The sequence below is a fragment of the Acomys russatus genome, chromosome 12 (genome assembly GCF_903995435.1).
Source record: "Acomys russatus chromosome 12, mAcoRus1.1, whole genome shotgun sequence".
Lineage (NCBI taxonomy): Eukaryota > Metazoa > Chordata > Mammalia > Rodentia > Muridae > Acomys > Acomys russatus.
In genome coordinates, this window is record NC_067148.1 from 40252291 (window position 1) to 40279684 (window position 27394).

A 27394-nucleotide genomic window follows, 5' to 3' on the forward strand; every position below is an offset into this window, starting at 1 on the left:
CTGGATGTTTTCACAGGTTCTGTGTTCAGTACAGTACTACTAACATTTCCCCTTCTTGTGCCTTGGCTCCATCTTCACCATCTCCCACCCAGAAGTTCTTTGGGAATCAACCCCGAGGACTCTGTACTCAGTGGCCTCTCCTTTTCAGCACACCAGCAGTCCCAGTCTGGTGCCAAAGACCTAGAGGATTCTTGGGAGCTGCTGGTCTTCAGTCTATGTTAGCAGCTTGAAGATGGTTCTAATATTAGTGAATGAATCAGCAGCAGCAATGGGGTAGATGGGCTCATCAGTGAGAGTGAAGGCCAACTAGGCAAAAAAAAAAAAAGTCAAAGCTCAATTACCCTGTCATACTCTGTCAAAAAGGATGATCAAGACAACCCTCCACAGACACACCCACATGCTGATCTGATGTAGACAATCTCCCAGAGATTCCCTCCCCCACAGTGATTCTAGGTTGTGTCAAATTGACAGAGCTCACCACTGTTACCACTGAGATTAATGGACAGGTCACACATACTGTGCGGATACACTGAAGAAAAAGATAATCCACATCCCAGACTTCCTCATACTAGGAGGGGCTCCCACTTTAAAAACTTAGGACAGGGGACTGGAGAGATGGCTCAGAGGTTAAAAGCACCGTCTGCTCTTCCAGAGGTCCTGAGTTCAATTCCCAGCAACCACATGGTGGCTCACAACCATCTATAATGTCATCTGATGTACTCTTCTGGCCTGCAGGTGTATGTGCAGGCAGAGTACAATAATAATAACAATAACAATAACAATAACAATAACAATAATAATAATAATAATAATATCTTTTTTAAAAACTAGGACGGCTCATTTCCTGCCCCCGTCTGAATCATTCATTGCTTCTGACATCCGTCTTGCCGTTTCTGACTACACTTTTGCTGCACACTGTCTCACCTTTTCCTTGATGGTCCCCTCTGCTTGACACATTTTCCCTGTCTCTTCCCGTGTCTAGCTCAGCCGCATCCTGAATGCCGTAGGAAGTCAGCTGCTCCACTTCTTGACTGGCAAACTCTAAAGTCACCTTGCCAACCTGAGGACCCCAGAGGCCCCGAGGCGGGTGGCCACTGCGAAGCCTGCCACGTGCGGGTAAAGGGAGGATGATAAAACTGGGTAAGACTCAGAGACAGTCCAGGGCTTGAACCATTCTGGGTTGGTCGCCTGACAATCCAGGTCTCCTTAGGAAATGACTGGGCGATTCCACTGGCCTGACTGGGAGGATTCTGTCACTTCCCACCTTGTTCCTATTGTGACAGCTGGAGAAGCCTGATTAACAAAGAGGAAACATGGCGGTTTGTCCGGTAACCTCAGAGGCATGCCTAGATCCATCTGTGCCCCTATGAGAATGAGCGGCAGGGGAGGGGGAAGTGGAGGAACAGATCACTGCTGATCTCAGGGAAAGGCAACCCTTACCAGGGACACGTGACAGGATCTTAGAAGCACAATAAAAAGGCAAATGACTCAGAGGTGGGGCCAATAGGAAGCCAGTGTCTGAAGCCACTACTGAACACCTTTCAGCACAGCTCATGGGTCTCTAAGGGCTCAGAGTGGCAGCACAGGGTCTGGGAGTGCAATAGTGGGCCCCATAACTAGGGCCACACACACACTTTCTGCTATGACAATGTCCTCAAGGCTAGCCTCAAGTCATTGGGTTTTTCTTCATAGTGTTTGGACACTAGATGTCACTGCAGGAAAAAAATCTGACCAGGAAACCGATGCTAAGTGAATGTTTTGGCTAGCAAGGAAATAGTTGTCCTGGCAACAGGCAGCTTGGTCAAGAACTTCCTCCTTTTTGGACACCCTGGGGCCTCTGAGTGATGTTTTGGTCAGCAGCCAGGAAAGGAGCCGCTAGCTGATCCTGTGTATGAAGAGGGATGGAAGAGCAGGAGGAGAGAGGGGGGGGAGGGGGGGAGGGAGAAAAACAAAGAGGCAGAGACAGGGCAGGCAAGGTGGCTCAGAAGGTAGGGGCGCTTGCCTCCAAGCCTGCTGACCTCAGGTGGATCCCTCGACCCTACACAGGGGAAGAAGAGAACCGACTCAGACTCTAGTATGTTGACCTTTTGTGAGCCGTTAAACACGCGGCCCTTCCCCCCTCAAATACACATTTAGCAATTAAAATATGTATTGTGTGTATGAGTGTCTTGTATGTCTTCAGCACATGGGTCAGGCCTGAAAAGCAGACCCCTACCTTGACATCCATCTGACAGGGATGGAAGCAGTAAAGGAAGCCAGTGTTTCCTGGATGCGTCTCAAGGAAGGGTGCTAGAAGAAACTGCACCCCCAAAAGATCAGGGTGAGATCTCTTCTTCAAGAAGACAAGAAAAGTGTGCTAATGATGTAGGTCATCGGGAAGACCAGACTTCCCCCCTCATCCCTGCCCCTGCCAACAGCGCTATGGGCTGGTCTCTGAGGCCACATGGAAGCTATTGTCACAAGGGTCCACAGGAGGCAAGATAGGTTTGGAAGCGCACAAGGACTCCTCACTGCAAGGCTAGGCCCAGAAGCGGACTCCTGAGCCATAGGGGACCCCGGAGATGAGCCTTCAACAGGAGTCGCTCATGCCTGGAGGCAGCCCCCGCCCCCGCTGCTTTTAGCTAGTTTGCATCTGTAATAGTCTACAGCAAACATTTATTATTCCCATTATTTCAAAATACAAAAGCGTTACTTGGGCATGTTTTGCACATAGCAACAAGCTGGTTTCTAAGCCGTTTCAAGTGCTTGGTCTCATGTCTCATTTATTAGTGTGTACATTAAGTAGATTGAGACAAATTGGACACTCTGGCTGGTGCCATCAAAATGAGGTTAGGGAGCTGGGGAGATGGCTTGGTATATAAAGTGCTTGATGAGCAAGCCTGAGAGGCTGAGTTCAAATCCACAGCACCTATGTAAAAACCCAAATGCAGTGGCAGTGTGGCATCTGGGGCCCCAGCACTGTGAAGACAGAAAGAGGCAGATCTCAGGGACTTGGTGGCTGCCCAGTTTAGCTGAAGCGGCAAGCTCCAGACTCACTGAGAAACTGTCTCAAAACATAAGGTGGAGAGTACTAGAGAGAGACACCAGAAGTGGACCTGTGTCCTCCACCTATGTGCATGTACACACGCTTGATATTTTAGGCTTCTTTACAGACATACACTCACACACCTGGGAACACGAGACGAGTGTGTTCTAAGGCTTCTAGTTGTGGGGCCCCACTCACCATCTGTTATATTTCCAGATCCTAGAATGATTAAGCAGATTTAGCTCCCACTGCGTGCTGTGGCTTCAAGCCTCACCAGTCCTTAGCAGGAACCCTTCCCTCTCCAAGTTCTTGTCTGAGGGCTGTGCACATCCGCTTGCTTCCAGGTGATTAGCAGTGCATTTCTTACTGTGAGGGAAGGGATCTTCAGGCATCCATAGAAAAGGAACACACAGATCAGAAGAAAACCTCACATTTGGTTTATTGGCAAATGTGGCAAACCAGGGAACATGCGTGACATGGCAACACCTGTGAACGATGTGCAACGTCTGCTCACACTTGTCTGGGGCCGTGCCCTCCATACACACATGGTGGCTTCCTGTGAGGATCCCCTCTCCTGGGACTCTCCTCACGGGCCCAGTCCTCAGTGGACCCCCTTTTGTTCTGAACTCCAACTGTGTTAGAACTTGATCACCACAAATCACCTTCTCAAATAGTTCTGCCGCGCTTTCAAGATGTCACAGGCTCTCAGAGGCGATCTGTGGGGGTAGGGGTATGGCTCAGCCAGTAAGATGCTTCCCTTACAAGCCAGAGGACCTGATGTCGGGCTCCAGAGCCTATGTTTAAAAATCAAGGGTTATTGGGACACACTTCTAATCCCATCACCGAGGAGGAAGAGACAGGTGGATCCTTGAGGCTTGCTGCTCAGCCAGCCTAGCTCACTTGGCAAACTCCAGGCCACTGAGAAATCCTGTCTCAGATTTTAGAAAGGGTGGTAAGTGCCCAAGGAATGACAGCTGGGATTCCTCTCTGACCTCTACATGCACACAACACAACACAACACACACACACACACACACACACACACACACACACAAACACACACATTGAATCAGTCTGGCTGGTGGTTCCTGAGAGCTTAGAAAAATGAACTCTCAGGCCCTGCCTGAGATGGACGGTGCCAGACCTGCATTATTACAATGTCTGAAAAACAATATATTCCAATGGCCATTACATTATGTCCACAGGCATAATGTCTGATGACTCTCCACTGTCATATGGCTCACAGGTAGGAGTGAATGGTCTGTTTACTTTCTGACGGCCAGAAGAAAAATCAGAAGAATAGCATTTTGTGACATGTGAGAAACTCTCCAGAATTCCAATGTCATGTCCATCAATAAAGTTTTATTGGAACATAGCCCTGCTTGTGACTCCTTGTCTTACTATAGCGACTTTCCCAGAGTGACGACAGAGTAAAATAGTCTTGACAAAGCCTGCAGCCCACAGAGAGGCAGAAATCATATCCAGCCTTTTACAGGTCTGTATCTGAGACACCACACGCTCATTTCTTTTCATGTCTCTGTGATGTGATTTCCCAATGTTGGTCTGCAGAAAAGTCACAGCAGGGCCTCGCTCTTTGTCCTCACTGTCCTAGACACCCCTCCTCTGCCATGCAGGAGGCAGGACCTCCATTGTCCCGAGGTCCTAGTTGAGCTCTCCCACCTGCCTCAATTGCTCCTCTGCTGCTACTAAACTGATTGCAGCCTGGCCCTTGGGACCTGCTCTGCTCTGCGTGCAGGGGGAACTCCCTCCTCGCTTGCTTTGTTTCAGGATGGCCCATCCAAATATCCAGAGGCGTCCATCTTTGTGACCCCTAGAGGAATCCCCAAGAGAGCCTTTGGCTTGCCGGGTGACTCTCTTGCTGAGTAGTCGACGACGGGATTAATGAGTCATGCTTCCTACTCCCGGCTGATGTCCATGGGGCCTGAGTGGTACCCTAGAATGATTAATTGATGGATTGATTTTCCTTCAAGACATCCCAAATGCCTTCTCTCTCTCATTCACTCATTTATTCCTAGAATAGTATTAAGTATCAGGGCTGGGCTTGCTTCCTTCTAGAGTTGCAGAGACGCACAAAGATGGAAGCCGCCACCGTGTCATCTTTCTAATCAGTAAGAGACGGAGACTGAGCTGCAATTTGTGACCCCCCCCCCCCCCCGTACAGCCTCCCTGGCCTCACACGTGTACACACTGGACCACCTTACTGCTGCTCTGGCTCCCAACAGAGCTCAGACAAATCTCTGGGATGCATCAGAAATAGCAGCTTTGGGGATGATGGGCAGTGCCTGAGCCCAGCTACCTGGGGCTTTGGTTCCTGTTGGAAAGGCAGTTAAGTGACATCCCTCACTCAGGGATTCCAAGTGTCTGTCAATGACCTCTGTGATCTAAATTGTGTTGTTTCATGGCAGCACCCAGGGCACTGGCCATGGAAGGGACGCCTCAGGCTGATAGCCCAGCCTCGACTCATAGAATAAAGAAGCAAAGTAGGAGCATGAGAGCGTGCAGATGGTGTGGGAATTTGACAAATCATGGCAGAGGTGGCCTTCAGGAGGTAGGGGTTTGTACAGTGATTTAGGACACGTCAGAAGCTCAGAGGCTCCATCCACACGGAAAGAACGGCTGGGCAGGGCTTCCCAGCCATCCAGGGAACAGAGCTGCCAAGGCAGTAAAGTTGGGTCTGCTGAGGACTGGGTGCAGCAGGAGGATGGGAGGGTGGAGTGGGGAAGGGCAGTAGCAGCTGTGTTAACGGTCTGCCTTCTATAGGAATGCTTACCATGACTGGGCTTGAGGAAGATGCCAGAGGACAGCATGCATTTCAAAAGGAGCAGTGAGGCAGAGGCAGTGATTTGTGTTGGGTTACACTCTGAGCCCTGCCCCTCCCTGGAATGTTCTTACCCAGAAGGCACATGAGTACTCAAGCACGCCAGAGCATTCGAGAGTGTGTATACACATTCACACACACTTTTCCTTCTCATCTTCTGTCTGACAGGTACTTCCTAATATTAGGTCAAGAGCCACCTGCTGGGAAACAGGACCTGTGTCTTCATCATTCTGAGTTTTAGTCTCCCTCCTGTCAAAGATCACAGCTGTCCTTGCTATGTTGGCAACATGAGTTTAGAAATATGTAATTACATTAAGATACTGAATGGTTGCTTTATTTCCAGGTCTTAGATATGCCTTAATTGGCATTTCTTTTGATATATTTCAGAGCAAAAAGAACAAACACACAAGTGTTGTAAATGCTACATGACCTTTAGAAGGTCAGTTTGGCAGGAAAAATACACACACACACACACACACACACACACACACACATACACACACGTATGTAAATCTTAAAAGACCAGTTGGGCCAGGATAATGCTTCATGCTTATAATTCTAACATTTTTGAGGATGAAGAAGGAGAATTGTGAATTAGAAGACAAACTCTGGTATATTGCCCCCCTTTCATTCATTCATTCACTTATTTTTAAAATAAAACAAAATAGAATTGAATGATTAAAAAAAAAATCTATCACATTGAAGTTGGACAGGACAAACCAACAGAAAGGAAAAAGCCCAAGAGATGGCACAAGAATCAGAGACCCACTTGTTCACACTCAGGAATCCTGTAAAAACACCAAAGTAATTTAAATTATTGTAATCTGAATGCAGAGGAAGACCTAGCGTAGGCCCTGAGCATGCTGCTTCAGTCTCTGTGAGTTCATATGAACTGTGCTCATGTTGATTAGAGGGCCTTGTTTTCTGGGTGTCCTCCATCCACTTTGGCTCTTACACTCTTTTTGCCTCCTTTTCTATGGGATTCCATGAGCTCTGAGGGGAGGAATTTGATAGACATCCCACTTAAGGTTGAGTGTTCCAAGGTTTCTCACTCTCTGTGTAATAACTGGTTCTGGGTCTCTGTATTTGTTCTCATCTGCTGCAGGAGGAAGCATTTTTGATGATGGCTGAGCAAGGCACTGATCTATAAGTATATCAGAAAAGCATTAGGAATCGTTTTATCATTGCATTTCTTTTTTTTTTTTTTTTTCCAGGCCTGTATTATTTGGTTTTACCCTAGCTACCTGGGCTATCTAGTCTCAGGCCCTTTGTCACCCACTCAGTGTTAAGTCCAGTGGGTTCCATCTCATGGAAAGGGCCTTAAGTCAAATCAGTTATTTGGTTAGTTACTATATTAAGCTTTGTGCCACTATTGCCCTAGCGTATCTTGCAAGTACTACACCATTGTAGATGAAGGGGTTGTGTCTGCCTTGGTGTTTATGATTCTCTTTTGATAGTGTGGAGGGTACCTTCCCTTGCCAAAGATGATGGAATGTAGGGATAAAGGCTCTACGTAGGCACCAGCTCTACATCTCCATGTTCAGTGAGTTGTCTGTGTATTGTCTTCAGCAATGGGGCCTTGCTGTCAGTTTGTGGAGAACAGCCTATAGTCTTGGCAAAAGTCTGGGGATTGCCGTGGGACCCCTTTGTCCAACAGCTCAATTAGATGTAACCCAACCCCACTACTGCAACACTCATCCATTGCCGGTGGGAGTGCATCACCCTGAGTGAAGTTTCCCAGATGGTTATGTAATGAGAGATGGCCAGTTGAGACACTGCCTCCCCCATTATTTGGCCATTTCATTTAGATGCCTTCATATACGTGCATATTCTAGAAAGTTTCTACTGTAAGAAGTTTCCATATTACCTCTCAAAACCCCTTAATTTTATGTCTTTCCTCATATCCCCTTCCATAATCCCCTCAGACTTCTCACTCCCCACTTGACCCTTCCATCCCAGCCCTCCATTTGCCCACACCTATGCATTCTATTTCTTTCTTAATGAGATCTATCCATCCAGTGGTTCCTTATCCTATGCCTAACCTCTGGGGGTCTATGGACTGTAGCTTGGTAATTATTGACTTAACAGCTAATAATATAAGCAAATATCTACCATATTTGTCTCTCTGGGTCTGGGATACCTCATTCAGGATGATTTTCTTGTAGTTCCATCCATTTGCCTACAGATTTCATGGTGTCATTTTGTTTTGTTTTTTGAGACAGGGTTTCTCTGTGTAACAGCTCTGGGTGTCCCGGAACTCACTCTGTAGACCAGGCTGGCCTCGAACTCACAGAGATCCACCTGCCTCTGCCTCCTGAGTGCTGGGACTAAAGGCATGCGCCACCACCGCCTGGCCTCCTGGTGTCATTTTTTTCAACAGCTGAGTTTTACTCTACTTTGTAAATGTATCACATTTTAAAAAATCCATTCTTCTGTTGAGGGACATCTAGGTAGTTTCCAATTTCTAACTATTAGAACAGAGCAGCGATGGGCATGGCTGAGCAAGTGTCTCCGTGATAGAATGATGCGTCCAAGAGCGATATGGCTGGATCTTGAGGTGGATCCATTCCCATTTTCCTGAGGAACAGCTACACTGATTTCCATAGTGTACGATTTTGCACTCCCACCAGCAATGGATGAGTGTTCCTCTTATTCCACTTTCTCACCAGCATGAGCTGTCTCCTGTTTTATTGATCTTGGCCTGGATGGTGTTTTCTAAATTAGCATGAGATGCAAGGAACATCAGCGAAGGTGGTAATGGTGACGGTGAAGATGGTGACTGTGGTGAAGGTGTTAGTAATGGCGGTAGTACTAATGGTAACTGTGATGGTGATGATGATGGTGATCCTGGTGATTATGGTGATGGCAATGGTGATTATGATGATAATGATGGTGATGATTACGGATGGTGATGAGAATGATGATGGTGGCAAGGCTGGGGTGGTGATGACTGTGGATCGTGAAGATGATAAGGGTGGTAATGGTGATGGTACTGAGGTAATTATGTGCAAGAGCCCAGCAAAGGAGCACCATCTGGCTTTTTGCAAGGTGGTTTAAACTTATTCTCCCATGGTTCCTTTCTTGCTCTGTGTCTCTGTTGACCGCATTGTTTATTAGCCATCTGGGACCCTTGTGGAGTATGCTGCCATTTACATGGAGACAGCAGTAACTGGTGGCCCTTGGTCATGTTTTGTGCTTTGTTTATGAATGGAACAACCTGAGCAAAGCTGGCTTCAAATGTCTAGAGCTGCAAGTGTGCTCCAGGAGCGCTCAGCACTTCAACCTGGCTTAAATTGGACCAAAAATTCTAAAAGACAGAGAGAGCGAGAGCGAGAGCGAGAGAGAGAGAGAGAGAGAGAGAGAGAGAGAGAGAGAGAGAGAGAGAGAGAGAGAGAGACTTGGCCTGGAATGCAGAAAGCCAGCATATCTTGCGTTCTGGGCTATTAGAATTTTGTCTGCATAGCTACTGTTGATACCAAGTGTTAGCATTCTGCCCCAGTCTGCCTAGCAACCTATGATGTCATTACCTATCTGCCACAAGATATGCCCCTGCCCAGGAGTATATAAAAGGACAAACCCACCTACCTCTCTCTCTTACTCTCTTACCTTTCTCCTCTTTTTTCTCTTTCTTCCTCTGTCTCTGTCTCTCTGGGGCGCTTCCCCTCCCTTCTCCTTCATGCTCACATAATAAACTTCTCCATATCATATCTGTTGTGTGGTGCAGATTTCATACTTCATATTTCATATTTAAAATTGGTGCTGAAACCTTTAAACTCCCTGTCGCCGCTCAACTGTCAGCAGGAAGTAGACAAAGACATTGACTTCTTCATCCCCTACCTACTCACAAGAGGCTGAACCAGTGTGCTCCAGCCCCGGAACAAACAGCCCCAGGTTCTCCCAGCACCCCTTGCTTCCTATCTGCTTCAGGACATGGCCAACATACCCTGACCTCCATCCTGGACTTTGCAGGGCAGAGCTTTTTTCTTCCCCTTCACCATATTATCTGGACATTTTGTTGCTCTTGCGTTTCTCTCTCTCTCTCTCTCTCTCTCTCTCTTCCCACTTACATGGCAACCAAAAGCTGGTTTCACTGAACCTACATTTATAATCTACCTTACATTAAAAAAATCCAATGTCCTCATTTTTTTTTAATTATAGGAAAAGGGAGGAATGTTAGCATATTTCCCCAGTCTGCCTAGCAACCTATGACATCATTACCTACTCACCACTAGGAGTGGCCCTACCCAGGATTATAAAAGGACAAGCCCACCATGTCTCTCTCTCGTTTCTCTCTTCTCTTGCTCTCTTACCTGTCTCTATCTCCCTTCCTGTCTCTGTCTCTGTCTCCATCTTTCTCCCTGGGGTGTCCCCCTTCCCATCTCCTCCTATGCTCATATAATAAACGTCTCCATATTATATCTGTTATGTGGGGATTACTTCGTATCTAAAACTTCATATTTAAAGCCAAGTCCATGAGGGGACTGGCCATCGAATGTGTAAAGGGAGTCACTACCAGATAAATGTGTCTGTAATAGCACAGAGGCCATGGTTCACAGGCCTCTGTCATATATTTGGGGACATGTGTGCCACACTTGGAGGAAGAGTGGGGACTCCCAGTCACCTTCCACCTGCCAGGACCTTGAACTGAGCAATGCCATTTGCTGGATGGAATTGTCAGATGAACAGCACAGGCCTTCTGCCTTGGTGGATGAGGCCAAATACAAATAGAGCCACTCCCTGCAGCCCCACGCAGACAACACAATGCCTCCTAGCTGTAAGCGCAGTCAGCCTAGCCCATAGAAACAGAAGCTGTTTTTTCATGTGAACGAGAAAGTGGTAAGCAGTCCTTTTTCCTACTTACCGTTTATGCCTCTGTCTGAGAAATCTGAGGCATGTGACACAGAAAATACTGTCACAAGATCGCAGAAGTATCTTGAAAATCTTAAAAAGCCTCTAGGTCTGTCTTGACAGCTCTATTTTCAGAAGGGTGTTAAATCTTTCAAAGGTTATCGCTTATAAACTGAATACTATTGTCTTATTGGAACAAGAACGAGTATCTAGAATATTCCATACAATCTATTTCTAGAGCTGAATATTATTATTCATTTGTTGGAACAAAAGTGAACTTCTGGAATATTCCATAAAAGGTCTTTTGCAGAACAAGTTCAAGAAGGAGAATTTAAAACAAATGCCCAATGGCCTGAGGTAAGCCATTAACAAACTAACATCTTGCAGAGATGACAGATGGGAAAGCGAGGGAGCATTTCTCCTCGCTGAACCAGCTCCTGGCACAGGGGAGAATCCTCAAAACAATGGGCTAAAACCCTTTCCTAAGACAAGCCCTCTGGGCCCCCTGTCAGAAACCCCTCTAATCACTTCCCAAGCTCCCCACCCTGTAGCTGAAGCCTGCCTCACAACATTTACAGCTAAGTACATTATTAAAAGTCAAACCAAACAACGTTTGCCAATCCCTTGGGGGAATGTGGCCAGGAATGAATAATTCTGAAAAGATCCTGGCATCTGTGTGCATTAACCACAAATGGCCATTAAGTCAGAATAGTGCAGGGAGCAGGCTGCATGTTGCAGAGCTCATGCCCATAAGAAGTGCTGGTTCTCCCCCTCAGCCTTTTCAGGAGGAGGCCAAGTCCTGGTCCCCACCCACAGTCAGCCTGAGGGCTACCTTCTCTCCCTTTGATCAGAAGAACGAAACAACCTAATTCTGTCTCAGCAGCTTCACCAAACACGGCAGTCAATCCCTGGACTTCTGTGAGGCTCCTGTATCTCCTTGCCACACCTCTCCAACCGCCCAACCTCAAGGCCTAGCAGAGAGCTTGCAGGTAGCAAACAGCCTTAAGATGCAGCCAGCTCCCTGTGTGGTGGTGTGCAGTCTACACTGCCTCCAACCAAAGATGGGAGCACAGTCCCCTCCCCTCTTCTGTCTCACACTCTCCGTGCTCTGGGAATGGCTATGATTCCAGATGCTGTGTTGTCAGGGAGATGCCCGCACCGACTTTTGGTGTCCTTATGTAGTTATGACATTGGCCGATTACCTAGTCAATTGGCCGAATCCAGCTTTCATATTTGTCACATAGGACCAAACCTCTTCTGGTTGCAAGAATAGAGCCTCAAAAAGAGAACATGAGACCTTGGAAACAAGATGATGGGGAAAGGTCTCCATGGATATAGGGTGGCTTTGCTCCATGTCAAATAAACGGAGCAAGAACTCAGCCAATATCCTCATAAAGTGCCCAATGTATCTATCCCAGTGAGTCTCGCTCTGTGTGTCTCTCTGTCTCTCTGTCTCCCTCCATCCCTCTCTTTTCACCCCCTCACACTCTCACACGCACATTCACACTTACACTTACAAAGACAAAAACATCAAAGAATATACATACTAGAGAGTCTCACATTTATCTCCTTTTGGGAGCTGAAAAAAACTAACTACACTACTCCAGTGAACATCTGGGCTGCCCCCCACCTTTTGGCAACTGTGCACGATGACTTTTTGAACAAGGCTTTACAGAACTCTCTTCAGGACCTTGCTCTCGGCTCTTTTTCTTCTTTTGCACTTAGAGGCTGGATAACCCGATAGTGTGGACACCCGCATTGTTATGCACAGTGCTGTGTCAGCTCTCACTCCCACTGCCATCCACAAAGGGCTGGCTTTCTTCATGTCCTCACCAACAGTCACTAGCTCCCGCTTTCCTTCTGTATCCATCAGGCTGGTAATGCATGGTGAGGTGTTTTATCTTGTTGTGGCTTTGGTTTGAATTCTCTGCTGACTGCTGATGCTAAATATCTTTTTTAGGTTCACCTGCCATTTGTTATCTTTGGACAGACGTGGTTTTAAGCCCTGGGATGCCTCACAGCTGAGGCAATCTGCTGAGTGACTAATCCGCAGGGGAAGCACTCTCGGAGGTTGCACAGCCTTTGATGCCATTGAAGGAGAGCTGGGATTGGAGGTGGTTTGCTGCCTAAGGTCAGGGAAGACCCTTCTGAGGACAGGATGTGGGGAGGCCTGGAGGCTGCTGGAGAGAACCCAGTGGCTAGAGAATGTGGGAAGAGCTGAGGTAAGTTCAGGTACAAAGGCCCTGAAGGAAGGCTTGTCTGTCTGAAAATGGGGACCAGAGGCAAGAGAGGAGTAAGGAGAAGAGAGGACAAGGAAGACAAGGGGCAGTGGGTTAGGGAGCAATGTTTCTAAGGAGACACATGGCGGTGAATAAAATTTTGGTGGACGGAGGTTAGTGCAAAAAGCTCACAGCCAATCAAAATGCAGGGAAGAAGCGTCTGTGGGTGCTCAGCCACAGATGGGATAACTATATTGCACTCCTTTCCCACAATGTTTAGGGACTATCATGGACAATAGGCAGAAAGATTGAAAGAGCCGGAGGTCAGAGAGGAGCAGGATGGAAGAGTTTCTTCTGGATATAATAGGATCAGGGAACTCCCGAACAACGCATTGCACCTGTGGCTGCCTGCAGGAGCCCTGAACAAGTTGGTCAGTGTTCTAGTGTGGAAGGGGAGGAGCTCAGCCCTCCACCCTCACCCCTAGATGGGGAGCTACCCATAGTTGCTGGTGTAAAGGAGAAGGAGAGTCAGTTTTCTTTTAAGGTGTGCCTCCTGGTAGGGTGATGGTCTTCTGGGGGATGTCCCACCCCTGTGAATATATGGATAGCACAAAGTAGATTCTGTGGATTATATAGAGAGTTAGACAGAGAATTGAAAACGGGTGGTAGGGAGATCTAGGCAGAGAGAGGAGAGAGAAAGGATGTGTGTGTGTGATTAAAAGTCATTGTACACATATATGAAATTCTCAAAGAATTAATAAAAATACTATATTAAAAGGGTTCTTCACAAAGCCTAGTATGGAATGTAGTTATTATTAAAGTCTGCCCATGACATTCATCTAAGAGAAAACATCTCAGCAGATTTATAGTTTCAGAGGACATGTAAGAAGGAAATCCCCTTTCTGTCTGGGAGCTGGGAGTCTGAGGCATTGGCCCAGGAAGCAGTTCACTGGCCCCGTTGAACATGGTAGCCAAGCAGCATCACTAAGCCCCGCTGAGTGCTGAACGCACGTGCATGTGCTTGGCTATCGGTGCATGCAGGGCCTGGCTGTCAGTGTTCACTCACACATACAAAGAGGTGAGAGGCTGTCAGGCAGGGAGAGAAAGAGCATATTTCTCCTGTCACCCTGGCTGCTGATGTCTGCCTCACTAACTGGGTTGATGAGAGGAAACTTGTCTGGTTTTCCTCACTCGCTGGTATGGAAGACTGAGAAGAGAGGCCCACAGTGGAGAGCGGGGTGTGTCAGTGTATTGCTGGACTTAAAGTGCAGGATGACCCCAAGACTCTTAGGAGGAGCTGTAAAATAGTCCCTGTTAGCTGAAAAGAAGAGAGGAGGAAAGCGTGTGGGACAACCATAGGAATAGAGAAGAGATGCCACTGCCAGGTGTCTGTAGGCACACTATGGTAGAGTGGAGGTTCCCTTCAGGGTGATCTGAAAAACATGGGTGGGACCTGGTGTGCTGGGGACCAGGCTCTGTCAAGGTGTCAGGAACAGCCATGGGTAGGACTTAATGCTTGCATTCATGTTGGTCCCTAACAGAGGATTCTGACAGGTGAAACAGAGGCTCCAAAAGCTAAACGCAGCGCTCAAGGCACATCAAGGCTCTGACTGACAAACACAGCCTGACATATAGTAGCCCTAAGGTGGTGGAGAAGTCCAGCTTCTATTCAAAAGCAGAAGAGGACTGCAGGAAACACACAGATGGCCAGCACACGTGTGTGAATACGGTCAACACCCCTGACTGTTGAAGGAAGTGCACATTCAAACCACAAGCAGATGCTTATGCTCACTAGGATGGCTGCTGTCAAACATGGCGGAAAACAAGCAGTACAATGAGAAGCCTGCACCTTAGTGCACTACTGGTGAGATGGGAAAATAGCAGCTGCTGACAGCTCCTCTAAAGATACAAACAGAAGCACCCTATGAGCTGGCCATTCCATTTCTGCCTCCACACCCCAAAGCATTGAAATAGAGTCTTGAAGAATTACCACACAGCCTTGTCTTCAGCATTGCATTCACAGCTGCAAAAGGTGGAAAACGCAGAAGTAGCATGTATGCATCAAAGGAGTATCTTTCTACTTCCCTAAAAGGTAAGAAAGCCCTGTCACGTGGTACAGCATGGACCTGAGCTTGTGCCATTGCGATGAGCCATCACAAAAGGACATATGATTCTCCTCACATACAGGCCCTGCAGCCTCACACTCACAGTCAGGAAGTGGAGTGTGAGGAGGAGAGGCATATGGGTGCAAGATGGCAGGGGAAAAAGCTCAACAGAGTAGACTTCTTGTCCATGAACTCTGTACTTACAAATGGCTAAGTGACAAATTCCAGGGTATGTGTCTCTTCTCTTTTTTCTTCTCTCTTCTTCTTCTTCTTCTTCTTCTTCTTCTTCTTCTTCTTCTTCTTCTTCTTCTTCTTCTTCTTCTTCTTTTCTCTCTCTCTCTCTCTTCTCCATGTTTTTCTGTCTCTGTTTATGTCTCTCTCTTTCAGTATATATCTCTGTTTGTCTGTCTGCCTGCCTACCTGTCTCTCTCTCTTTCTCTCTCTCTCTCCTCTCTCTCTCTCTCTCTCTCTCTCTCTCTCTCTCTCTCTCTCTCTCTCTCTCTCTCTCTCACACACACACACACACACACACACACACAGTGGGGAGAGAGACAAATGCTAAAGTCAGGCACAGAAAAGGCTCTTTCTCATTTGCCTCTAAGGAAAGAGTTGCTTCTCGATGTGGGTTTATTACTCCCCTGGAGTCTGAGAGCATCTGGGAGGTCTAAGTTAACCTAGTTTTCAGTGTGTAAGGATCACCTCCCTAGAAAGGCACTCAGCAGGCCTGGCACCCATACCAGGGAATTACTTGGTAACAGCTCCTCTGGTGGATGCTGGAAGCCTGCTGCCCTGAAGTTAGGGATAGTGACATCATGAGCTGAGGATCACATGCATGGTGACCCTCCTCCATTGGTCCTATTAGGCTGCTGGACCACTGGCTTTCAATGGTCATAGACAGGGCTGAATCCTGTTGTTGTGACATTTTGATGATGAATGACACACCAAATCCCCAGGGACCATTCATTTTTAAAGAAATTATTAACAATTTCCCAGTCACTGCCCAGTAGCAGGAGACACTGTCTAAATGTTAGGCTAGCCAATACTGCAGGTCACATGATCAGTTTTATTCACCAAGGACCAAATAGCCTCAGCCTGCAAGTTGGACAGGGAACTTCAGTATCTGTAGTACTTTGCGCTGTTGTCTGAGGGCAGGAGTCATGTCTCTCTGAGCTGTGAGCACTGCCAGTGCTTACAACCTAATTGCCCAGAGGTGCCTGGCTATTGCCATCAGTTCTCCATGAACCACAAAGACGCTGGAGAATCCAGGAGCCTCTCCTTGTGGAAAGACAACAAGTCAACAAGTCTCAGGGGAGAATTGTCCCTTTCCTCTTACGGAACTCCCAGGTCAAATCCATCAGTTTCTGATACGTGAACTAAGACATGTATGCACACATGTGTACTCACACACACTCACATTGACAAAGAGCACCAAATCATAGTTAGTACCCAACCCTATATACTGTGCTGATAAGTGCTAAGTGACCTAGCAAAGAGTAATGTGTATAAATACACTGGACATAGGGGCCACCAACCTCCCAGGTAGGAAGGCATGATCACATCACATAGAATACCATGTAATCCAAAACTCGTGACTAGTGTAGCTCTGACATTCCCCACTTAGTATTCTCAGACCATATTGATGACAGATTAAAAAAAAAATCATAGGAGTGAGCCTGACACAATAAAGATTTGTGTGTATGTGTATGTGTGTGTGTGTGTGTGTGTGTGTGTGTGTGTGTGTGTGTGTAATGTGTTTCAGCGTGGGCCTCTGTCTCTCTCTCTCTGCATATGTCTGTATCTTTGTGTGTGTTTGTCTCTATCTGTGTGTGTGTGAATCTGTGTCTCTGGTTGTGTGTATGTCTGTATATGGGTGTGTCTGTGAGTGCCTGTGTGTGCCTATGTCTTTCTGTATATGTCTGTCTCTTAATGTGTGTGCATCCGTGCGTGTGCGTGCGTGCGTGTGTGTGTGTGTGTGTGTGTGTGTGTTCACGGAGTGTGCATATGTGCACGCCTGTGTATGCACAGGAGATGATTGGGTGATTGTTTTGGCGCTGTGTCTAAACACATCTCAATTTTGTGTTGAAGCTCCTTCCTGCTAGAAGTGTCTCTTCCTATCCTGATGAGGCCCGTGGTAAGCCTGCGCTGTCCTTGTGTGAGGTGAGGCACAGCTCCTGTTTCTGCTCCTTTCCCTCTGGCCTCTGCCTCCTCCCTCTCTCCTTTCCTGACGAGTTTGTCCTCTAGCCCAGCTGCTTGTCCCCCAGTGTCTCCATGTCTGTGCAGCTAATGCGGGTACCTCAGTGGCTGACTGCCACAGTGCCTCCACAAAGCTCTCCTGTGCCCACGCCCCACGTCTGCCCTGAAGCGCAGCCTTGCTGCACAAACCCCAAAGACAGCTTCTTTCCAGCGCAGGCCAAGCAGGACCACACACCTGCTCTTGGTCCTTGGACCCTCTCATGAACTGGCCTCTGCCTGCCCCTCCCCCGCCTGCTCCCCTGCCTCAAACACGTGTGATTGATCTCTGTCCAAGGTCTCTGGCACCTCCAGGGCTTCCCACAGCTCCCTCGGAGAACTTCTGAAGGTTCTGTGTGGTCAGCTACCTTCTTTGTTGTGTAAAAACATTGCCTTTTCCAACACTGATAGCTTAGGCTCATACACCCTAGTGTTTGTGTACAAATGTATCCAAAACCTTGACTCCTCTAAGTGGGCAAAGTGTATGGAGTATGAATTATACTTCAGTAAAGCCACACCCCCACCCCACCCCACCCCCACTGGAAAAAAAAAACAACCAAAGCAAGTACTCTTATTCTCTCAAGGGCCATGTCAGCTCTGTGAGAATGTCACCATCCTGCCTTGTCCCTTTAAAAGGAAAATGGAGAACAGAAGGGCCCCTAGCCCCTCTGCTGTCTGGGTGGCACAGCTCCACCCTGATCTATGCTAAGGCTCTCAGATGTGAGGAACCCACAGCCCCTGAGGGCTGGCCTGACTATCCCACCCAACCTCCTCCTCCGAGTGGCCCAGGCACCACTGGGGAGGGGGGGCGACACCATGCTGCAAAACCAGCAGCCTAAGGGTGGGACTGGCTACAGACAGGATTTCTTTTCGGGTTTTAAGCCTGTGGATTAGCCTCAGCTGTTGCTTATTCTGACCGTGTCTTTGGGCTCCCAGCTGCTCCCAGCCCCCCCCTGCACCCCCCCCCCCCCCGCCCGAACTATAGAAGTCCTGGCTGTTGAGGTGGGCATGGCTCAGATTGAACGATTTGCTACTTGGCTGCAATTTATTCTAGACATGTCCCCTTTAGGATGCTGCTTGGGTGTCTCGTCTGTTGGGAGCTGTGATGAAGGCAAGGCGTGGGCTCCGGGCAGGAGGTAGCTTCTAACTTGCACCTTTTTGACAGGCAGTCAGCAGAAATTTACACAGGACAGAGGAATGTGCACCAAGATCAGAATAACTCACTGGGTGCGTGTGCTCTAGTCAAAGCCAGCGTGGTGTTTTAAGAGAACCACCTTCCAGCTCTGTGTTTGCTCCTCTACTCCGTGACTAGCAGAACTGCCATTTTCAAACATATTTGCCACTCCCACTACGATGTGCCCAGAGGCCCCATGAGCCTTTGCGGGGGAAATACTCTACAGTTACGTCATAACACTGGATCACACAACAGATAGCTCTGTATCTGTAGGTATACATTTCTCAGGAGTGTATTGAAACATATACAAAACCGGTGACAACTAACCTTCATTTGTCAACGTGACTGCGGTTGGATTACCTAAGGAGACACGTATGCCTCTGCGCATGCCTGTTAGAGAGTTTCCTGCAAGGCTTAAAGGGGGAGGGGAGACTTGCCCTTAGTGTGGGGGCACGGCATACTGAATGAGCAGGGGGAGATTGCACCCGCTGCTCTCTGCTTCCTGCCTGGGAACACAGCGTGACCAGCTGCCTCAGGCTCCCCCTGCCACGCCTGTCCCACCATGATGGGTTTGTACATGGCACCTTTGATCCAAGATAAACTTTTCCTCTTGAAGTGGCCTATGTCAGGCATTTTATCACAGCAAAAGGAAAACAACTAATATAATCGACGTATTCAACTCGTATATCCTTTACTGACCGACCGACCACACCACCGTTAAGGGAAAGGAAAAAAGAAAATGAACAAATTCATTCACAAAGTCTATTTATAAGAAGAAAAACAAAACCCTAGATCGGGGTCAACAAACTATGCTTGGGCTCTGTTTTATTTTTATATTGGCCATAAAAAAAAAAAACTACAATTTTTTAAAATTTGTTTTTAAAAGAATGTTTTTTAAAAAAATAGGAAAAAGATGAATCGATGATAGAGACCATCTGTGGTGCACGGAACCTAAGTTCAACCTTTGGACCTTTCGGGGCCGCACTGGAAGAATTGTCTTGATACATAAATTACACTCGAGGTGTCCAACCCAGGCCCTTAGGCTGCAAGACCATAATACTCCGGTTCTGCAGGACCCTTTCATACAAAGCGCTCTCCTAGGATATGCGCAGTCCATGAGCCACGGGTTGGGCATCCTGTTGGGCAGCCTTTACAAAGATAAGAAGGTCTGAGACCCTTTGCTATCTCAAAGTCACCCATCAGATGCTTTCTTGGACCCAAGGGAAGGACCAATGGTTTCAGTTAGAGGCACCTGGAAATTCCTGAAAAACAGCAATGGCAGCCATGAGCATGAAGGCCCACATCTGAGGTGGACCGGACTGTATAGCAAATGACAGTTCACACTTCAGCTCTGCCATATCTAAAAATGGGGATAAAAGCAGTGGCTCAGAGCTGGCAAGGCTGGGGTTAGTGACACTTCCGTGCTTTCACCCTGCGCTGTGGACCAGGGGCTGCTTTGCTCTCACCTCTTCATCCCTGTATGGTGCCAGGAGGCCTGTGTGCTCTACAGGCAGCCCACAGCGTTCCCACGGAAACCTCATGGCTCCCGTGTGGCTTTGCTACTTTTCCTGTCGCTATGATAAAATGCCCTGACAAAAACTACCTAAGTGAGAAAGAGTTCATTTTGGCCAACAGTTCGTTTGATATTGTTCTATCACAGGGAAGGCATGGAGTCAGGAGAGCGAGGCAGCTGTCACCTGGTGTCCACAGTGGGGAAGGAAGGAGTGATGACTGCTGGAGTTCGGCTCTTTTTTGAGCAGTCTGGGAAGGCAGTCCATGGACCTGCTCTCCCGAATTCAGAACGAGCCCTCCCAACTCAATGAGCTTAGTCTACTTAGTCCCTCACTGGAAGGTCTGGAGGCCTATCGCTTGGTTAATTTAGACTCCATCAGCCAACGTCAGTGTTAACCTTCTCACCCTGATAACAAAGGACTTCTTTGTAAAAACCAGAACTTCTAACCCTGCGGAGCCCCGATTGGCAGGGGAAACAACGGTGTCCCAGCTGAGTCCCTGGAGGGGTGATGTATTTGCTGGCTAGGGTCTTCGGAGAAGCATGTGCCGTGGCAGGATTAGCCAGACCAGAAGCACCTGTGAGGTCAACGGACAGTACGACAGGTGGAGGGGAGCTTGGAGAGTGCATTTCTGACCCTAGAGAAGGAGAAAGGATGGAGAGGAAGTCCCTAAGGAGCTGACCAAACCGGCGGGAATTCTAGAACTATCTTCCCACCAGTAATTTCCTATGGAAGCCAGGAGAGGAAGGGAGCGGGACAGACCTGGGAGCTATCCAGGAAAGGAGAGGTAATGATAGTTCATTTGAATTGTAAACTTGAGACAGCCTAGAGTCACTTGGGAAGGGGGTGTAGATTAACTTGGTCTGTGGGCATGCCTGTAGGGGTCTATTTTTGTTATATTAGTTGAGATGGGAAGATCCTCTCACTGTGGGTGGCACCATTCCCTAGGCAGGGAATCCTGGAACATGTGAGTGGGGAAAGTGATCGAAGTGCTACCACACATGCATTTATACATGCTTGTCTCAGCTGTGCCAACTTGACTTCCTACAACAAGGAACAATAAATAACTTGGAATCGTGAGCCAAATAAACCCCTTCGCCCTTAATTTGCCTTTATCCCAGGAACTGGAAATGAATCTAAGACAGTGAGCAAGTGGCCCTGGGCAGGAAGGACTCTGGCAGTGGCTCAGCTCTCATCAAGATGGGTTGCATAGCAGGGGGCTCCCAAGCTCACCCAGCTGGCCTCACTGCTCTGCAGCCTCAGCACCCAGGACTAGCCTAGCCTTGGCCTGGGAGCTGGCGACTTGACCCTGAAGTTGTCCTGTGCTAGAGACTGCCAGCATCCTGTCCCTAAGATGAAAAGCGTGTTCTTTTTGTAAGGGATGGGTGTTGAAGCAGTGTGCTTTTAGGAAGACTGCACTAACCTTTAAAATACAAGTTCCTGTTTTATTGCCAACATTAGCTTAATGACTGTTTATTTCCCCTAAGACTAGTAAAAAGATGCTGGACATTTTTAGAGCCTATTTGTATTTCTGTTGCTCAAGAGCATGCTGTTCATGTGAAATATCAGGTCAAAAAATCATTTTTGAGATGCTTTCTACATGGTACCTTTTTTTTTCATACTCTCTAAATTATATTGTCCTGTATCCTGAAATATGTGAAACTGCTTAGCTGATTGAACAAGACAAGCTTGGCATAGTTAAGCTTAGGAGGAAATGCCACAGATCTTGCCTAATGATATTTAATGCATTCTTAACTGAGCACTGGAAGGCTGGGCATATTTTCCTCGATGTTATGAAACCAGTAATCATTTTGTCCCTGCTTTGTGAGCCCACATCTTCTGAGAGACAGAGGCCAAGACTGGACTGACCTTGCAAGGCGTTGTCTGGCGTCTGTTTGGCAAGGGCACTAAGGAGGAGAGCTGTGTCCCAGGACCAAAGGCTGAGCCACTAGAGTCAGGGAAGGAAGGCAGAGGGGCCTTCAACTACAGTGCAGTCTGGGTATATGTTCAAGGACCACCTCTGCCCATCTTAGGAATCTCACCCCCACCACAGACATGGCCTGTCACAGTATTGCTGGGATCAGGCTGCAGCAGGTGTGACAGACCTCAGAGGCACACTGGTGCCTTCCATCACTCTCCTCTCTGGAGATCTGAGGGATGTATTTCCATGGTGACACAAGAATCCTCACTATCTGTTGGCCCGTCTCATAGTGGCGCTTTAGTGCTGTGTGGTTGATTTACGTGAGATTCTATGCCATTGGCATTTATGCTGATTTGTGGTTGTCTCTTCAACTCTTAACAAATTAAAAAAAAAAAGATTTTATTTTATTTTTAATTATACATATGAGGAGGGTCTGGGACATGAGTGCCGATGTCTTCAGAGGCCAGAAGCAATGGCTCCCCTAAGGGCTAGAGTTAGTGGAGAACTGAACTTGGGTCCTATGCAGGAGAAGTCCCTGCTCTCAGCCATGAGCCATCTCCCCAGTTCTTGTTTATTCATTTATTTTTGAGACAGGGTCTTACTATGTATCCCTGGCTAGTCTTGAACTCCCTATGTAGAGCAGGCTGGCCTCAAACCCAGAGACCCTCCTGCCTCAGCCTTCTGGGAGCTCAAATTAAGGGTGTGCTGCCACATGTAGTCCTTTTCAGGTTTTAAATATAGATTTTAATTTAGTCAAACTTATCTATTTTTTTCTTCCTTTTTGTTCTCTCTCTTTTTTGTCAAGGTATCGAGGAATGAGCTCATTTGGACTGAACTTTTATATTTAACTTTTGACTAGTGCTAGAATTTTAAGTCAGCTACAAATTGTTTTTAACTGTTTTGTTGCTACTTAAGTTTTCGTCTGCAATTTAGTAATCAAGTCTTGCCTTCTCGTTCAATTCAAGTTTAGCTTTTAGCGAACATGATATTGTTATATTATTTTGTGTCAGGAAAGGTAAATGTGTGGTGGTGGCAGTGGTGTGTGTGTGTGTGTGTGTGTGTGTGTGTGTGTGTGTGTTATGTGCATGTATGCCTATGGAAGTCAGAGGAGAAGACCAGATGTCCTTCTCCATCACTTTTTACCTTATTCCCTTGAGACACGGTGTCCTGTTGAATGTGGAGCTAGGCTGTCTCCACCACTCACAAAGGGTTGCATGGATGCTGGGGTTTGGATTCAGATCTTCGTGCCTGCACAGCAAACCCTCCGATCCACTGAGCCATCTCCTCAGGCTCTATGATATATTCCCATGTAAGTTACCGTGACACAGATTGTGTCTGTGCACTGTATTTCCAGGCCCACACTCAGTCCCAGTGGCACCTCAGCAGCCATGGCTGCACCGACTGCTTGCTGCTCCTGCCTCTCACACAGTTCTGAGCTTCAGAGAAGCTCATCACTGGACTCATACACCCAGGTGGCACAAACTCATCCAGGTAGTGAGTGGCAGCAGAGAAAAGTGGCTGGGTAGCTGCATCTTCTTATGCACCCTGGAAATGAGATAAGCGACTCATACGCAGGTGTGTTAGAACTCCCCAGTCTGTGTCACCGACTCATCTACCTTTCCTGGCACTCTATCTTGCTTCTAGAGATCAGCTTTGAGCTCTTCTGAACACTTAAATGGGCAAGCCACTTCTTTTCTCCTCTCCTTTCATTTCCTCCTCCTCCTCCTCTGTCTATTCCATAGTTATCCTGAGTGGGCACTGACTAAACCCCAGGCAGACAGTTTAAACTTCACTCAGTGAGGAATGTGGCTTGTCTCAAAGTATTCTAAAGCCCCGATGATGAATTATTTAACAGCAAAGACACTGAGCCCTTTTCAGAAGGGGACCAGCCATATGAAATCTAAGCATGGACCACACTCTGAGGTCTCAGGACAATAGGATTTCAGGGGAGAGACCCTGTTCCAACCCAGTAGAATGGAAGAAAAGTGAGTCAGACAGAGAGAGAAGCAGGAGAGGCTCATGACAGTAGTGCAGTGGTGTCCTTGTCCTCAGCATGAGGCCAGGAGGAAGCAGGAGCCTGTGTGGGAGAGAGCAGCCTTTTCTCAGTGCCACCATTTCTTCTTTGTACCTATGGTGTCTTCAGCAATGTCCCCATGTCCCTGTGCTCACCATGATGGGCTCAAGCCAGTATTGCCTTCAAGGACTTGGTGGACATCTGGGTAGCAGATGGGGACTGTCCTTCAGGCACAGTGTTGGCTCAGGCTGCCTGAGGTCTGGAGCAGCATGCTGATTGGTTGTGTCCACGTGTCTGAATCCTGCATCTGACCTGCAAGACGGTGGGCATGAGCTGAGCTGAGGAAGGGCTAGAAGATGTGACCGTTTGGGAACCTGATGCCATATGAGATGCCAGGGAAGCAGGTGGCTTTGATGGGAGGAGAGTGGCTTTAAGCCTTCCTGATCTCTAAAGTTCAACCCTTTGGCCCAGGACACATCAGGTAGACTGTGCTAGTGCTGGCTAGTACAAGGCCAGGATTCTGTGAGAATCCTGCTAGGGCTAAGTGGGCCTTAGCAGAGAGTCCTGTGGCCCCATGAGCTCAGTTTAGCAGTTTACTCAACAGAGGATGAACACTTTTGCTGGTTCTCTGGATTTGCAGCCAGCAACTGTTTTATGCTAGAGAGGTGATTTGTTTCCTTTTCATCTGAGATCCCTAAATGTGTTATGACCTTAGAGACTGGGAATGAAAACCCAGCTTTGCCACATGTCATAGTTAGTGTGAGTTGCCCGCACGACAGGTATCACCTGCCAGACAGGCCTTTAGACACATCTGCAAGGGACTATCTTGATTAAGTTAACGAAAGTGGAGAGATGCCTCCTGAACATGGGCAACGTCATGCCAAAGCCTGGCTCCTGGGCTACATAAAAAGAAAGCTAGCCAAGCACCAGCGTTCATTGCTCTCTTCTTCCTGACTAAGGAAGCAATGAGCCCCACTGCGGCCAGCTCCGACCCCCCAGGACTTCCTCCCTGTGATGGGCTGTGCCCTCAAACTGTGAGACAATATAAACTGTTGTCGCAGTGCAATATTCAGCAACAAGGAGAGGGGCAAGCATGCCATGAAACACAAAGTTTATTACCAAATAGAGCTGCACTGATGCCCCAATTGGAGAACAAACCAGAATAGAATTTGTGATAATCTAACAGGGACTTACACCTTCTATGCAGCAAAGGAGTCCTGAAGGACCTGAGACCCAGGTGGAGAATGCATGGAGCTCTGGAGCCTCAGAGGGAGCTGATTCCAGTCCAGCCTGCCGCAGCCGGGCAGCACCATACTCCGCCACATGGAATGCTAAACAGCAGCCTGGTGTGCAAAAGAGCAGAAGGCAAGAGATGGGGTCCCTTCACGCCAGCCACCGGGGGCACTTCAAACTCAGCAGCAACCGCAGCTGCTCAGGAAATCTGCTGAGGCAGACTCTCCTGCCAAAATAAGCACTGAGACTTGGAGGCAAATCACCCTTGGAGGCCCTCACCGCTGGAAAGGTCTACTGTAGAAACCCAGGGAAGGGCAGTGTGACCGGAAGTGCTGTTCGCCACCCTGTTCCTATCCCCAGTGCCGCGCCCAAGGGAAGTGAAGGGTGCGTAGACTCAGAGAGCAGTGGAAGCTTATATCCATATATTCAGAAGGTGCAAAGCAGACCCCAAATCTAAGTAAGACCTCATGACTGGCATGTTGCTGGGGGTTTCAGATTTTTTGTTTTGTTTTGGAGATAGGGTTTCTCAGTGTTCCCCCGGACTGTCCTGGAGTCACTTTGTAGACCAGGTTGGCCTCTAACTCAGAGATCCACCTGCTTCTGCTTCCCCAAGTGCTGGGCTTCCCAGTTTTTTTTTTTTTTTTTTTTTTTATAAAGGAATAGATAAATTTCAGAAGTCATTTCTCAGTGAATGAAACATTTGTATTTGGCTTTTGCACTTTGTATCAGATAGATAGTATTATGGTAATGCTGCTTAACAAACAAGTCAGAAAGTCCAGCACTTGTATGTGCCGGTGTGTGTGTGTGTGTGTGTGTGTGTGTGTGTGTGTGTGTGTAGTGGAGGTTGTTTGTTTGTTGAGACAAGGTCTCATATCAGACAGACTGACTTTGACCTCTCTGTGTAACTGAGGATGACCTTGAATGTCCCATTCCCTCCTCCTGTTTCCAGTCTCAAGTACTGGGATTACAGGTGTGCACCATCACAGCCAGTCTGTGCAGTGCTGTGGATGAAACTCGGGTCTTCAGGCATCCTATGTAAGTACTCTGCCACTAAGCTACTTCCTCAGCCCCAGACCTTAGGCTTTTAATTCTTGTCTATAGGTTCGTGAGGAGCTTGTGGCTGTGTTGCGTTCAGCTGGGGTGACCAGGCTTGGCTCTGAACTTTAGATGCAGCTCCGTGTTTACTGAATCTCTCCGTCGGTCCGGTTCTCCTTTGGACAGCGACAGGAGGGTGTGAGCCCTTTTGTGGCTGCTCCCTGTGACTCCTTTGCTAGCAAAGCAGTGTGGCTTTGTTCTAAGATGGATTTTACTCTCTGCATGGTTCACCAGGAGCATTGAGGAGTCACTAGGAAGAAGGCCTCGGTATGTGATCATCCCAGAGACAGGGTGGAGACTGGGATTCATCGTTCATTCTGCCTCTTGTTCAGTAAGAGAGGTTTGTGTTATGTTTTGTTTTGTTTTGATTTGATTTGTTTTTTTTTTCCCCAACGAGTTCAGGGCTGGGCTCTGATTCTGGCCCCCTGGCCCTAACTGTCAGCTAGGAAGATCTCCCTTCAGATCCCATCTGCCCCACTGCCTTCCTGTGACACACAAGTCTCCACTGTGACCTTTAGAGACATGGCTGGTGTGCCTTCTAGGAGTAACTTGACAAAAATCCTAGCGCAGATTTTTTTTTTTTTTTTTTTTTTTTTTTATCCCATGGCAGGGCCTGTGGGGAGGACCCTAGCTGCCTAGCTGGTCATAATGTAAAAACACACTGGCCCTGGGACACATAGGGCAAATGTGGTTGCATCGCTGCTCTGCACTACTTCAAAGGCATCTTGGGGAAAAGGCTGGATGGCTCACCACGGGTCCCCAGAACAAAGGAGCAGTGGTTGAAGTCAGGAGCCATGGTTGGTGTCCATTCCTGAAGGGTCCAGGCCCATAGCTTTGTCCGACCATGGGCCTCACGGCAGGCTAGTTATTCCTCACTCTCCCACGTAGAGAGGGAGCCCAGTGGTTAGTGCTGGCTGGGTTGTGCCACTGTAACAGGCACCAAGTCTTGGGAGCTTCATTAGCACTGTTTGTGTCTTGCTTGTCCCACGTGACCATCATAAGTTGGAAGCTACTCCGTTCCCCCCTCACACAGGGTCCAGGATGAAGGAGACTCCACCCTTGAGATGTTACCAGTCACACAGCCATTCAGACTCACTGGCCAGAATTCACACACAAACCCCTCACACCTGCTTGTCCCAAGCTTGGCCACACTAACTTTGAATTGCGGTACTCGTGTTGTT